The sequence below is a fragment of the Mesoplodon densirostris genome, chromosome 1 (genome assembly GCF_025265405.1).
Source record: "Mesoplodon densirostris isolate mMesDen1 chromosome 1, mMesDen1 primary haplotype, whole genome shotgun sequence".
Taxonomy (NCBI): Eukaryota; Metazoa; Chordata; class Mammalia; order Artiodactyla; family Ziphiidae; genus Mesoplodon; species Mesoplodon densirostris.
This window is the reverse complement of record NC_082661.1, coordinates 228,475,193-228,488,075: the sequence shown is the minus strand read 5'-3', so window position 1 is coordinate 228,488,075 and position 12,883 is coordinate 228,475,193. Positions and strand designations below refer to the sequence as shown.

At 41.9% G+C, this 12,883-nt stretch overlaps 1 protein-coding gene across 2 annotated transcripts in view; it reads right to left on the bottom strand.

Moving 5' to 3' along the window:
* SMAD1 (SMAD family member 1) overlaps positions 1 to 12,883 on the bottom strand; it is a 79,392-nt gene that overhangs the window by 51,845 nt on the left and 14,664 nt on the right. The window contains exon 2 of one of the 2 annotated variants that reach the window (XM_060115889.1): positions 2,459 to 2,542. The exons of the other annotated variant lie outside the window; for it this stretch is intronic. The gene's annotated coding sequence lies outside the window, so the exon portion shown is untranslated. The remainder of the gene's footprint in view (positions 1 to 2,458; positions 2,543 to 12,883) is intronic. 2 annotated transcript variants of the gene reach the window in all.

Below are 12,883 nucleotides of genomic sequence, written 5' to 3'. Positions count from 1 at the left end.
CAAAGAACAAGAAAGGCAACTTCTTTTCCTTGTCCTCTAGCAGCAATTTATAAAATGAATAAATACCTTTCTTCTTATTCTGTATGTCCTTTTCTTCGACTTCAAAAACTGCTTTTTTGTATTTTGGTCAATGGTTTTCAAATAGAGGGGGTGAGTTTATATCAAAGTCACCTGGGGCTGTTTCAAACTCTAGCACTGATGGGGGGTTTGTTATAGAACGTATAAGTATGTGGGGAGCTGGGGAGATTAAGGACCACCATTGCAGACCTTTGCTTTAACTGCTCAAAGTGACATTCATTCAGCAAAGCTGCACTGAGCGCCTGCTAAGTACCTACGGTATCCACAGAGGATGGGAGCAAAGATGTCTCCATCCTCAAGAGCCAGTGTGTAAACAGTGAACTCTCTTGAAGCAAACTGGTTCCCCTGCATGCCAAGCGAAAGGACTGTACTGCGGAGTCTTGGGTCAAGTGCAGACCTCAGCAGGAAGGAACGCCAGGACTGCAGCAAGGTGAACCCTGAGTGCAGGAATAGAAGAGGCGGCCCGTGTACCATGCATTTGTCCACCATGAACCAACAGTAACACTGTGGGCAAAAGCTCTACGACAGGTATAAACGATAAAGTGTAAAAGCAGAAAAGGAGAGAACAGTTCATTCCAGGGATTTCAGGAAGTTTTCCCAAAGAAGAACTATCAGACAAGCATTAAAGGATGAGTAGAATTTTGCAAAACAACAGAGCTAAAATTCTGAGTGATCGTTACTTGACAGACACTGTCCCAAGCACTTTATATCTACTAACTAGTTTAATCTTTGTGACCAACCCTCTTTAGTGAACACTCTTATTTTCCTCATTTTACAGGTAAGGAAAGTGAAATATACAATAGAAAAGCTAAATAACTTGCCCGAGGTTTTATGCGCACAGTTGTAAGTGGCGGGGCCAGAGTGAACCTATGTTGTCTGGCTCTAGAGCCTCAACTTTTAAACCACTTTTCTAAATTGCTCGTTCTCACCAACATCAGAGAAATGCTAGGGTTCACGGTTGTTGTAGATGATACAAGGCTGATAAAGGCAGGGCAAGACTGTGAAGGGCCTGTCATGCATCTTATCCTGTGGACAAATGGAAGGCTTTAAATCAGGACATCAGTGTGATTAGATTTATGTTTTAGAAAGACAGCTAAGGTGATATCCTCAATACAAAAGGCTTCTCCACACAGGGAATGAAAAATGAAAAAAAAAAACCCTACGGTCTCCAAACACCACAGGGCCAGTTGCGGGGTTTGATGCCACTAAAAACATTAAAGTGACAAGATCACAAACTCTTGCATATAAATGTGCATATGAAACAAAATACAGGCTGATGACTGATTTTTGCCTACTTGAGTTAAGCATTTTTTTATATTCAAGTCAAACAAGTAACCTACCTCCCATCAGGAACTCAAATGTGTCCATGACACTATGGCCTTGGCAAGGCAACTCATTCTTTTTCTGCCCCTTTTGGTACTTCCTGCTTTAGTTTATGTCAAAAGCTAAGTGGCATTATCAGTTTAAAGTGCAAAATAAAAACATGAGTCAGCAAACAGAGATTTCCTTCCCTCTTCTCCAAATACAAACATTTCACAGTGACAAAGAAGCAAAAGCACTCATCTGGTAAAGAACCCCCTAGAAGCCTTAAAAAATAGGGAGATCTTTGTTCCGGCAACTTCACTTCTAGAAATTTACTCTAAGGAAACACTGCACTGGAAGGTAAAAAATTTTTGCATAATGATTTTCATTAGAGCATTCTTTATTATAAGGAAAAAAAGAAATATCTAAAAGTTGGAAAATAAGTAAGATGTAGTATAATCCACTCAATAGAATATTATGTAACCCTTAAAAAATTATGTTCATAAAAATAACTGGGAAAACACCTTAAGCAGGATGTAAAATGGTATATACAGCATGAACAACTATGTAAATAGACCAAAATAACGGTATACATAACATGAACAACTATGTAAATATACCAAAGCATGTAACGGTGGCTGGGTCTGGAAGGGTAATAATCTCTCTCTCTCTCCCCTACTTGTTAAAACTTTTCAAACATTCTTTAATAAAAAACTGTTACTTTCAAATTTTTTAAAAGCCTCTATACACAAATATTTGCAAATTACACACAAAAAACAAAACAAATCAAAACCTCAATTCATTAACTCAAGCCCCATACAAAGTCTACTTATAAATCAGGTTGCACTTACAGTGTGACCCGATTTTGGAAGTAATAAAAATGCAGTTTAAAACAGAGTTCTAAAGTCAGGCCCTTTCCCTATGGAGTCTTGTCCACGGGAAGGATTTCTATTAGCAATGCCAGAACCAAATGAGAAAAATACTCTTATAATCGTCCTTTTGACATGGCTCTTGAATTCTGCAACTTATGTGGTATTCCTTAATGTTACAAGGAAAAAAGGAAGAAGTTGTAAAATACCTTTAACTGCTGTGAGACTTGCTCTATACTGAAAGGAAACCTCGTTAGCCAACTTCACAACAATGGCATTTTCTTCATCATCATCTAGCAGAGAAACATGTAATTATCCAACTGTGTGAATATCAACAAAATACACTCTCTGCCATGCCACACCTCAGATTCCAGATTCCCACTGAAAGTTTTAAAAGGAAATTATTCTAATTTGTATCTGAAGCACAATAAAAAGGCAGGGGGGTGTGCTACAAACCAAGTACTTTTTTTTTTTTTTTGCAGTACTCGAGCCTCTCACTGTTGTGGCCTCTCCCGTTGCGGAGCACAGGCTCCGGACGTGCAGGCTCAGCGGCCATGGCTCACGGGCCCAGCCGCTCCGCAGCATGTGGGATCTTCCCGGACTGGGGCACGAACCGTGTCCCCTGCATCGGCAGGCGGACTCTCAACCACTGCGCCACCAGGGAAGCCCAAAGCAAGTACTTTTAACAGAAGGAGGAGGAGAGGAGACAGACAATGGGCAGTCGCCCTCTACAGCTGCAGACCAGTGCTGTTACAGCTCCTGCACTGGCACGCAATGCAGTGAACTAGACAAAACGACTGATTCCTTTAAATACTGAGGGAATAATGAAATGATTCAATAAAATCAGCACGAAATACATGCTCCAAAAAAGTGACTGGGGGGAAAAACATCAAAGACTCCCTGCTAGTACCTTAAAAAAAGGAGATAAATGGTCTACTGTCAATGAAGCAAGCAACTCTCCCCCACCCCCGACTTCTTGTTCTTTGGTTCATTACTGTCTTAACTCTAATGGTAAAACATCAAGGCATAAAGATCAAAAGAATCAAGCAACTAAACGCACGGGTACTGATTAACTGATTAACTGTGCAAACGTTGGATGTGTTACTTAAGAAAAACGAAAACTTTACAAAAATTATCTTTCTGTAAAAAAAATGCCTGATCCATTTTGCGGGGGAAACAAGTATTTCCAAGTAACTAAATAAACTGTATGCATATTTCCTGACTTATACCACTAGCTCTTCTTAAACCGATGATCTTGTGAAGAAACAGAAAAAGTAAGACTATAGCTCCTAAAGAAGAGCTACTGTGCGGCTTCAGAGAAATCACAAGCAAACTATATGATTTCTGTAGTTCGGTAGTTGTATCTAAATTATTTCACCAAATACCTCACCTGAATGCCACGGAGATGTAAAGTACACCAGAGGTGTGTTGTATAAAGTGACTGGCCGCAATATTCATTAGTTCTGTGGAAAGGTATGTGTCGTCTAGCCTAACATCCGATTTCAGGTAGGATTCAAGGCCTGATGAGAACTCTTGCCTCCCCCGAGATGCTTAGCTAAATTAAAACATCAAAAAGAGTCAGAAAGCTAATATACCAGGGGATCTGTAATGTAACTTTTCGTTACTCCAAAATGGACTATTTTTTTTTTAACGTACTTCATTTCATTCAGGTACCCACATCAACCCTATGTATACCCCGAACCAAAAGCAGAATCATCAAAACAGATCATGATTCCCAAGGGGGATAAAAAAAAAGACACTCAAACATTCCTGACACTCATAGGAACCACAGAATCACAGACACACACTATAGATTCAGGTTAAAATTGCTTAAAAAGATGAAGGCTGCAAAGAAAAATATTCCAGAGACTCAATGCCAGCATGTATTTTAAAACATAAAGAGCAACCCACCATTAAGCCAAGAACTGCAATGAGCTTTGCTGGTAAGAGTAGGATGGAGAATTCACAAAAAAGGCAGGGTGGGGGGGTGAAAACCATAACCATATTCATTAGGCCTAAATAAAATTAGGCTACAGAATTAATCCAAAGTCCCGAAGAACTGGGAACGACCAAACTTTTGAAAAAGCTAAAATACTTATTACTTAAAAGTAGAACCGGGCTTCCCTGGTGGTGCAGTGGTTGAGAGTCCGCCTGCCGATGCAGGGGACACGGGTTCGTGCCCTGGTCAGGGAAGATCCCACATGCCGCGGAGCGGCTGGGCCCGTGAGCCATGGCCGCTGAGCCTGCGCGTCCAGAGCCTGTGCTCCGCAACGGGAGAGGCCACAACAGTGAGAGGCTCGCGTACCGCAAAAGAAAAAAAAAAAAAAAAAAGTAGAACCACAGACACCCCACATACTGGCTGAGTAGGAAGGCTCCCAGCTGGAGAACCAACCCTGTGAACGGTACCCAGGGAAACCAGTCATGAGGACAGGCAGAGACAGTACTCTGGATATACAGGACACAACCAGAGTGGTACCAACTCCAAACAATTCCTAATAAAGCATCATCAATGACTGATCGTACAGCTCCTTAAGGAAGATGATACACCTTTATCTACTCTTAGGGGAAAAAAAAGACTTAAAATTTGCTACACAAGTATAATGCCATCACAATGAAAATAAAAACGGAGATGGGTTTTCTCCAGCTAGTCTCAGAAAATATCCCAAAGCAACGATGGTCTGTGATTCTGTGATGTCCTTTCAACAAATAACCTGTTCAAATGTTTCTTTTCCCCGGTTACTGCAATTAGGAACTCATCTGGCTTTGAGATACTTGTCTTGAAGGGGAAAACAGGTGAAGTCCCTCTGCCTTTCCTTTTCCTGTTTTTTGTTGTTGTTGTTGTTGTTGTTGTTTTTGCGGTACGCGGGCCTCTCACTGCTGTGGCCTCTCCCGTTGCGGAGCACAGGCTCCGGACGCGCAGCCTCAGCGGCCATGGCTCACGGGCCCAGCCGCTCCGCGGCATGGGGGATCCTCCCGGACCGGGGCACGAACCCGTGCCCCCTGCATCGGCAGGCAGACTCTCAACCACTGCGCCACCAGGGAAGCCCCTCCTCTTTCTGTTTTAAACGAGCAGTTAGCCCCGGACCTTCACTCAACATTTCTCAATTTCAAACGGGTCAAATGTAGCTAAGTAAAGCTCACCGCTAACCAAAATAAAGGGGGAAAAAAATCCTAGAACAAGAAGAAAGTGAGGATGAATAAAACCTCTCTCCATTTCTTTTACAGACTTGAAAGCACTTTTAAACTACCTACTTCTTTGCTGGGAAGTTGGGCTAACAGGAACTCTACTCTGAGTCCTCAGAAAAAGAAAATCTATTTAAACCAAGTCCCTACACAAGAAAGCGAGATGAAGATGCACTGGCAGGTAGGGCCAGATTGGGAGTCGGGGATTGACGTGTACATACTGCAGCGTTTAAAATGGACAACCAACAGGGACCTACTGCATGGCAGAGGGGACTGTGCTCAATATTCTGTGATAACCTACATGGGAAAGGAATCTGAAAAAGAATAAAGAAAAAATTAAAAAACAGTTTTAATAATACTTTCTACAAAAAAAAAAAAAAAGATCCACTGGCGATCACAGAATTCTGCTGGTCTTATAGCAAAGTCCTGCTGTGACAAACATCCAGAAGGCAGACTTCACTTTCCTGAGCCTCTTACTGTAAAGCCTTGTTTCGGTTACTTCCAAACATTTCCCAACTTTCTAAATGTCAGTTTGATGACACAGAAGAGCTAGTTTGCCTCTTTTTCATTAAAAAATTCTTTTCAGAGGTTAGTTTTCCAAATCTGGAGAAACGAGGGGGTGAAGGTGGAAGAGAGGACCAGCTCTTGAAAGCTATTGTTCATAATGAAGTCATGCAGGTACCGGTGCCTTTAAAACACAGGCACTAACTGCCGGTCTACCATCTCTCAGGTGTGACCTGAGGGACATGCTAGCAAGGGCTGCCGGGATGTGGTCTCTCAACAGTGTTAAGTGAGTAGGAACCTTAGGAATCAGAAAGAAGAGCTTACCACCTACCAGTTGGAAGTTCATCGTGAGCGGTGACACTTCAACCAAAAGCAGCATCCCCCTGATGACAATGAAGCAAGGCATTTAGGGATGTCGCACTTAGATGCGTCTCTAAGGACAGGGCCGTAGTTTATGCGTTTAGTTGCACCAAGTATGCTATTTAATATATGTTCGTTGTGTTAGAAAATCCTTCAAGACAAGAACTCTTTCTGGTTCTGCTCTGCATACACAAGTCCTTCCATCCTGACAAATTCAGGCTGCTGACAGGGCACCTGGTCAATTTTTCTTAGTCACAGAGCTTCCCTTATAGAGTAACAAGTGTCAGTTCTGTTTTGTTGCACGAGACGATTACTTGTTTAGTTAAAGTAGACTGGAGACACTTAAAAGTTTTCTTGCTGTCCTCAACTTCAACAAACAAGCTTGGCTTATTTCTACATCTCCTTACCACTTCTCTAGAAGTTGTATAACCTTCCTTAATCCCCCTGAATCCCTATTCTCGAATTCATGCTTGTAATGGAAAGCTGTCCTTCAGCACGTGGTAGCCTTTCAAGATATCCAGGTCCTAAAGGCCTCACTCTGATAAATCTCATCTGCAGTCACCTCAACTCAAGAATTGTATAGACTCATTTGGCTCGCAAGTGCTTACTCCTCAGACACTGGGAACTGCAGAGCAGGGACATTTGCAAATTCAACTGTACAGACTATAAGCGGAAAAAGTATACAGTCGTTGTCTCTCAGAAAAAACTCTTTGCTTTGAGTCACTGTTATCGTAGTATAGCAATTTTACTGACTGCAAAGCCTGCTAAATGCAGTAAATTCCCAAAAGTGACCAGTTAGGAATGATTCCATCATTAACAAATGAAAGAAATTATTTTAATTGAGCTATTACCTTATGCAAGGATTCTATTGGTCGTTTTTACAAACAGGATCGTATTGACTTCTTAGAGCAATCTTTCAAGATGTATAGCATTCTCTCGATTTTAGTAATAAACCTAAGGATCAGAGGTTAAGTAACTTTTTCAAGATCATATTCTAGTAAGTGGTAGATTTACACTTGAAACCAGAACAGATTCTAAAGTCTATGAATCAGGTTTAGAAAAAAAAAAAAAATCAGTAATTCAAATGCCAAATTCACAAATGAAAATGGAATAGGCCGAAGGGTGGAAAAAAACTGTCCCTTTTATTTAAAAAAGAAGAATACTCTGCTGTATTTCATTTTTTGGAACATTCCTCCTTCTCCACTGATCTGGCAGGTGTTATTTATGACAACAAACACGCACATCTGTAGGGGTGAGCTGACACCCGCCAGGCAGGACAGCCTGAACCCTCTCCCTATATTTAGATCCTCCAACTCCCTGCTTAATTGAATAATTTAATCAGGACCCTCTAGAAGGGAAACACATCCATATTCATCACAGGCATCAAAGGAAACATCTTTACAAGTTATATCCTTTTACAAACCAACATATGGTCTCACGCCATTCTCCCAATTGTTGAACTCCTCCTCTGGGAAGAGCATGGAATTTTCTTTCTTTTTATCACTTGAAAAAATCACTTCCCTCCTAATTCAGTAAAACTGGGTGGAGGCCACTTCCTCCACAGGTGAGAGAAATAAAACTTGTTGCTCTGTCATTGTCAGGAATTTTTAAGTGAACCATTTATTTTATGTGCTTTCCAAATGGAAACAAAAGGCAGGCGAAATCTAGAGTAAGAAATCAGGGCACAGTCCCCAGGCTTTCAAAGAAGACCCCCACCATGTTTTTGTCATTTTGAGATGCTTCTAAATGAGAAAGCAGGAGTCCTTCACTTGGAATGAAAAAAGATAGGTCTGCAGAGCAGCTTTCCACTTAGCAGCTGCTCTGTGAACAAAACACCTCTCTGAGCCTCAATTTGCTCTTCCATGAAATTTTGATTCCACCGCCTACCCCCACGCTGGGCTGGTATCAGCCTTAAATAGGAATACGTAAAGTTGATTTGAAAATTATAACATGCTGAAAGGTGTAACATATTTACAGAGCTGGTTCACAATAAGCTAACTCTAATATTTTGTTTATACGAAAAAAAACAAAGTCTGTGTCCTAGCTTTTGTCTGTCCAGTGAAGTTCTAACTTTGTACAAAAAAAGGAAAGGAAACGATAAAAAGAAAGGCTGATAACCACTACAGTCATGCAACTCATTCGACAAACACCCACAACATGCCAGTCACTATTCTAAGCACTGGGACACAGTGCTGAACAGGAGACAGAAACAGCTTTTTCTCTTTTTAAAAAAGATCATGCCTTCATGGGACCTACATTCTAGTGGTCAGGGAAGGCCTCACGGAGAAGGTGATATTCCAACAGAAGCCTGAAAAGGTGAGGGACGGAGCCACGTGGATATCTAGGGAAGCACGTCGCAAGCAGAGGGGGAGCAACGGCAGAGGCCAAGAGGCAAGAATATGCCTGAAGTGTTCCAGGGGCAGCAAGGAGTCCAGTGTGACTGGGATGGAGAGAGCGAGGGGAGGGGAGGGGAGGGCGGAGCAGGCAGACAGGAACGCTGCAAGGATTCTGTAGCTTTCCCTCTGAACTGAGACGAGAACCGCTGCGAGCTGGGGGCAGAGATGCCAGCGTGATCTGACTTCTAGCTTAACAGGCTGACTATGGTATGGCTGGGCTGAGAACAGTCTGAAGGCATGGAAGGAGGAGGAGTGCTAGCAGCAGGAGTGCTAGTAGTGGGAAGGAGGAAAGAGACCAGCTACGAAGCTACGGCAATTGTCACAGCTCAAGATGATAAAGGTTTAGGGGCTTCCCTGGTGGCGCAGTGGTTGAGAGTCCACCTGCCGATGCGGGGGACGCGGGTTCGTGCCCCGGTCCGGGAAGATCCCACGTGCCACGGAGCGGCTGGGCCCGTGAGCCATGGCCGCTGAGCCTGTGTGTCCGGAGCCTGTGCTCCGCAACGGGAGAGGCCACAGCAGTGAGAGGCCCGTGTACTGCAAAAAAAAAAAAAAGATGATAAAGGTTTGGATCAGCCCAGCAGAAGTGGTCAGATCCCAGCTACTGTGTATTCTGAAGGTACGGTTATGAACAAATAACACTTTATTGCTTAAGTAAATGAGGAAAATAATTAACCACAAAGTTGGTGAAATCTGTAATTTTTAGAAGTGCAAAATCCCATATTATGGGCCTATGAGACTGAGTACCTGAGCTGGGGTCAAAGGTCACTGGAGAAGTAGACCAAGAATGATCATAGGAGCAGCAGGAAGGGAATAAAGACACTAAAATCCTGTAGGAATTAGGGTGGAGGGTGGGGAGTGAGGCAGTCAGTGAGTAACAAGGAGGGGAAGTGGTATAACCTGACAGGATAGCCAAAGGTGGGTGTTTTCATGGAGGATGGTGGGAGAATGGTCTGGAGGAGACAATTAGGAGGCCCCTACCTCCAGCAGGCCCTGTGGTATATGAGGGTAATGAGAGAAAACAGCCGCAGAAACAGCTACAAGGGAAGCAGCACCCTCAGGTGCGTTTGATCTGTGTTCAAGATCATCCATGTTCCACATAACCCAGGTATCTAACAATAATGGAATGATTAAATAAATTATAGTACATCTGACAATGATGTAACTGTCAAAAAAAAAGGGGGGGGGCGGGAAGGACAGCCTTTCATGTCTAAGATGGAAAGAAAACCATACTGTAATTGCTCAGTTAAAAAAAGCTAGAGAACCATACACATAGTACAATCCCATTTTAAAAACAAATAGAAACGAAACCTGCACATGTATAATATATGCACACCTTTAAAAGCCTGGAAGGAAATAAACCAATCTGAACAAGTGGTTGCCTTTAGGAGTGAGCTGGCAGGAGAGGAGTTCAGGAAAGCAGACCATTTTTGTTTACAACCAATTACGGTTTTCAATTTTAAGACTCTAACAATAAAAACAAATAAAAACTGAACGTAGGTAAGAGATTTATTCTACACGGCTCCAGGAGACAGGATTATGACCAACAGGTGACAAGATTTATCGTTTTACGAAGAAAAAATAATAGAAAGTGTCTCTGCACAGAATGGAATTATCACTGAACTAGGATTTTCAGAGAAATGTATTCGATATATGGGGTTGGGACATATGACCTAATTCTGGATGAATATGATATGGGTGGGAATGTACTTTTTTATTATACCATTCAGCCACATGATCAAAAATTCCAATTTTACAAAATGGCATATTATAACAAAAAATTCAGTTTCCTCTCCGTTCTAGTTCCTAGTCCCCTTTCCATTAACAATTCAAACCTCCTTCCAATTTTTCAGGGCATGAATTTCTTACCAAAGAAATGTTTTGTATTACTCAAATATCTCAAGAGCAATTTGGTCCTGTCCCTTTTCCAGTATGTAAATCTGTTATCTGGAAGAATAAAATAACTTCTCAAAATCAAAGTTTACATAACCACCGAAACAAACATTGAGATCAGCCAGATTTCACTCTCCTCCATGATCAGTGACATCCTGTTTTCAATCTGCCAAAAACGAAGCTGGACTTACATTCGCTTGGCCACCTCAGAGGAGAAACCGAACAAAGAGCAGCGGCCCCCTTCCAGAACAGTAAGAGCTCCCTCCAGCTAAGAGCGAAAAGCAGCATATGCTCCGTCTTTCACTGGGTTTAGGGAAACAATGCTGTGGACACAAGCAAGCATCACCTACAGAATTAGGGGAGACCAGCACCATCAATCTAGACCTCTTCTGCCTCAGATCACTTGTTCAGTCCAGTTTCTATCCACTCCCCTCAGTGAGTTACTGACCAATCGAGATGGAAAAACCTAATGAACAGTGTGCTCTTAGAAGGCTTCAGAACACAAGTTCTCCTCCTTTGTACAAGTTCAACTACTAAGAGGCGTTAGTCTCCACCAATTCACTATGTAACTGAACAGTACTTTAAGTGCTTATCCCCAACACAAAGGTGCAGTAGGAAGAAAATGGGTATGAAACAGTTCCCAGCATCACCCTGCTCACCGTTATGGGGGGCGGGGGGTTGAAGAACCATATTATCGGGTTGATTGTGAGAGTCACAGGACGTGTTCAGGCTGTTTATCTAAAGGGACAGTGGCCAAAAACCTGTGCCATTTCTTTACCACAACTACACCTCCTGTGCATCTTGGGCTTTGTGTTGCCTACCCTGATGTGGAAATCCAAACGAGTCCAGCTGACTATCAACCACTTGCATCAGTGGGGATGAACCACGGAATGGATAATCCAAAGCAGCCTTAATAAAACGTAACCATTGCTTTTCGAATATGTATTATGCTTTTATCAAAGAACGCTTTTAATTCCTTACCACATGTTGCTTACACTAACCATAAAACTATTATATACTCTGAGAATGTAGTAAATTCTAAAGAAATACCTGCTCAAGATTCAAATATTGCTGTGGAAAATCTATACATGGATGACAGAGACTTAACTGTAATGGTTTTATTATGTTATAAAAACTTAAAAACATATTTCATCACATAAATCACTCTATCCTCCTCTGGAAATTCATTCTATTGGCAACAGTCTTTACAGAACGTCTGAAACCCCCCAGTTTGAGGACCCCACAAACTCTCAGCCTCATCACCACCCACTTCAAAGGGAGAGAGGGCTGTCCTGCAGGTGGCTCTATGGGAGACATCCCACAAGAGTGTATCCATGGTCTCTGTCAGTTTCCAACACAGCTCAAGTATTCAGAGGGAATAAAAAATCATTCTCATATCGTCATCATCATCATCATCATCACCATCACCACCACAGTGAAACACCCAACACTGTCCTGAGCACTTTATACCTATTCACTCTCTTTAATCCTTATGGGAATCCTATGATGTAGAGACTATTTCAGAGATGATGAAACCGAGGTGCAGAAAGGTTAAGGGCTTGCCAAGGCAGCCCCTCTACCACCCTGCTTCTCCTAAATAACCTCCTCCTTGGTCTCATGCATAAAGTAGAGGGACTGACAAGCAAGGATGTGCTTATGGTTTTACTTTAATCCCCCTGGTTCCTTCTCTCCCCAACTTATTTTTGGTTTCGTTGTTGCTTTCCTTCTTGGCATCTTGCCACTTTCCTAGAACATGAAAAAACGGAGAGTTTTATCAGGGCAGCGATGACAAAATTAAATTCATTTTCATCTAAACAGCCTAGAATAGGGATAAGTAGTTGTAAGCTGTAACTGAACAAAGACACAAGGAAATTGGCACCATTACCTCACACCAACAGCCCACGTACGTGTTCAACTCTTAATACTCTTTTCTTATGATGAGGCTGTGGAATATTAAAATTAAACTCCTTTTAAGAAATTCATTTTCTTTACATTCCCACTGATGGTTCTTTTTTTAAAATCTAGTTTATTTTTACCAGTTACCGTGTAGTGGTTTTAAAAAAAAAAAAAAGACGTATAGACTGTATTTTCTCATCCATTCCTAAACGGGAGACAGTTGTACTGCCGCAAACTCCTCCTTTACAAAGGATGCTGTAGGAAACAGCAGTTTAAAAAGTAAGATTTTAGTAGATAGCCTTTGTTAAGATCGGAAATTTTCCTTTTATTCTGGTTCTCTCAGAGATGGACTGATTGATTGCTTTCCTGGATTTACTTTTTTAATTTTTTTTTCCCATTTTACTG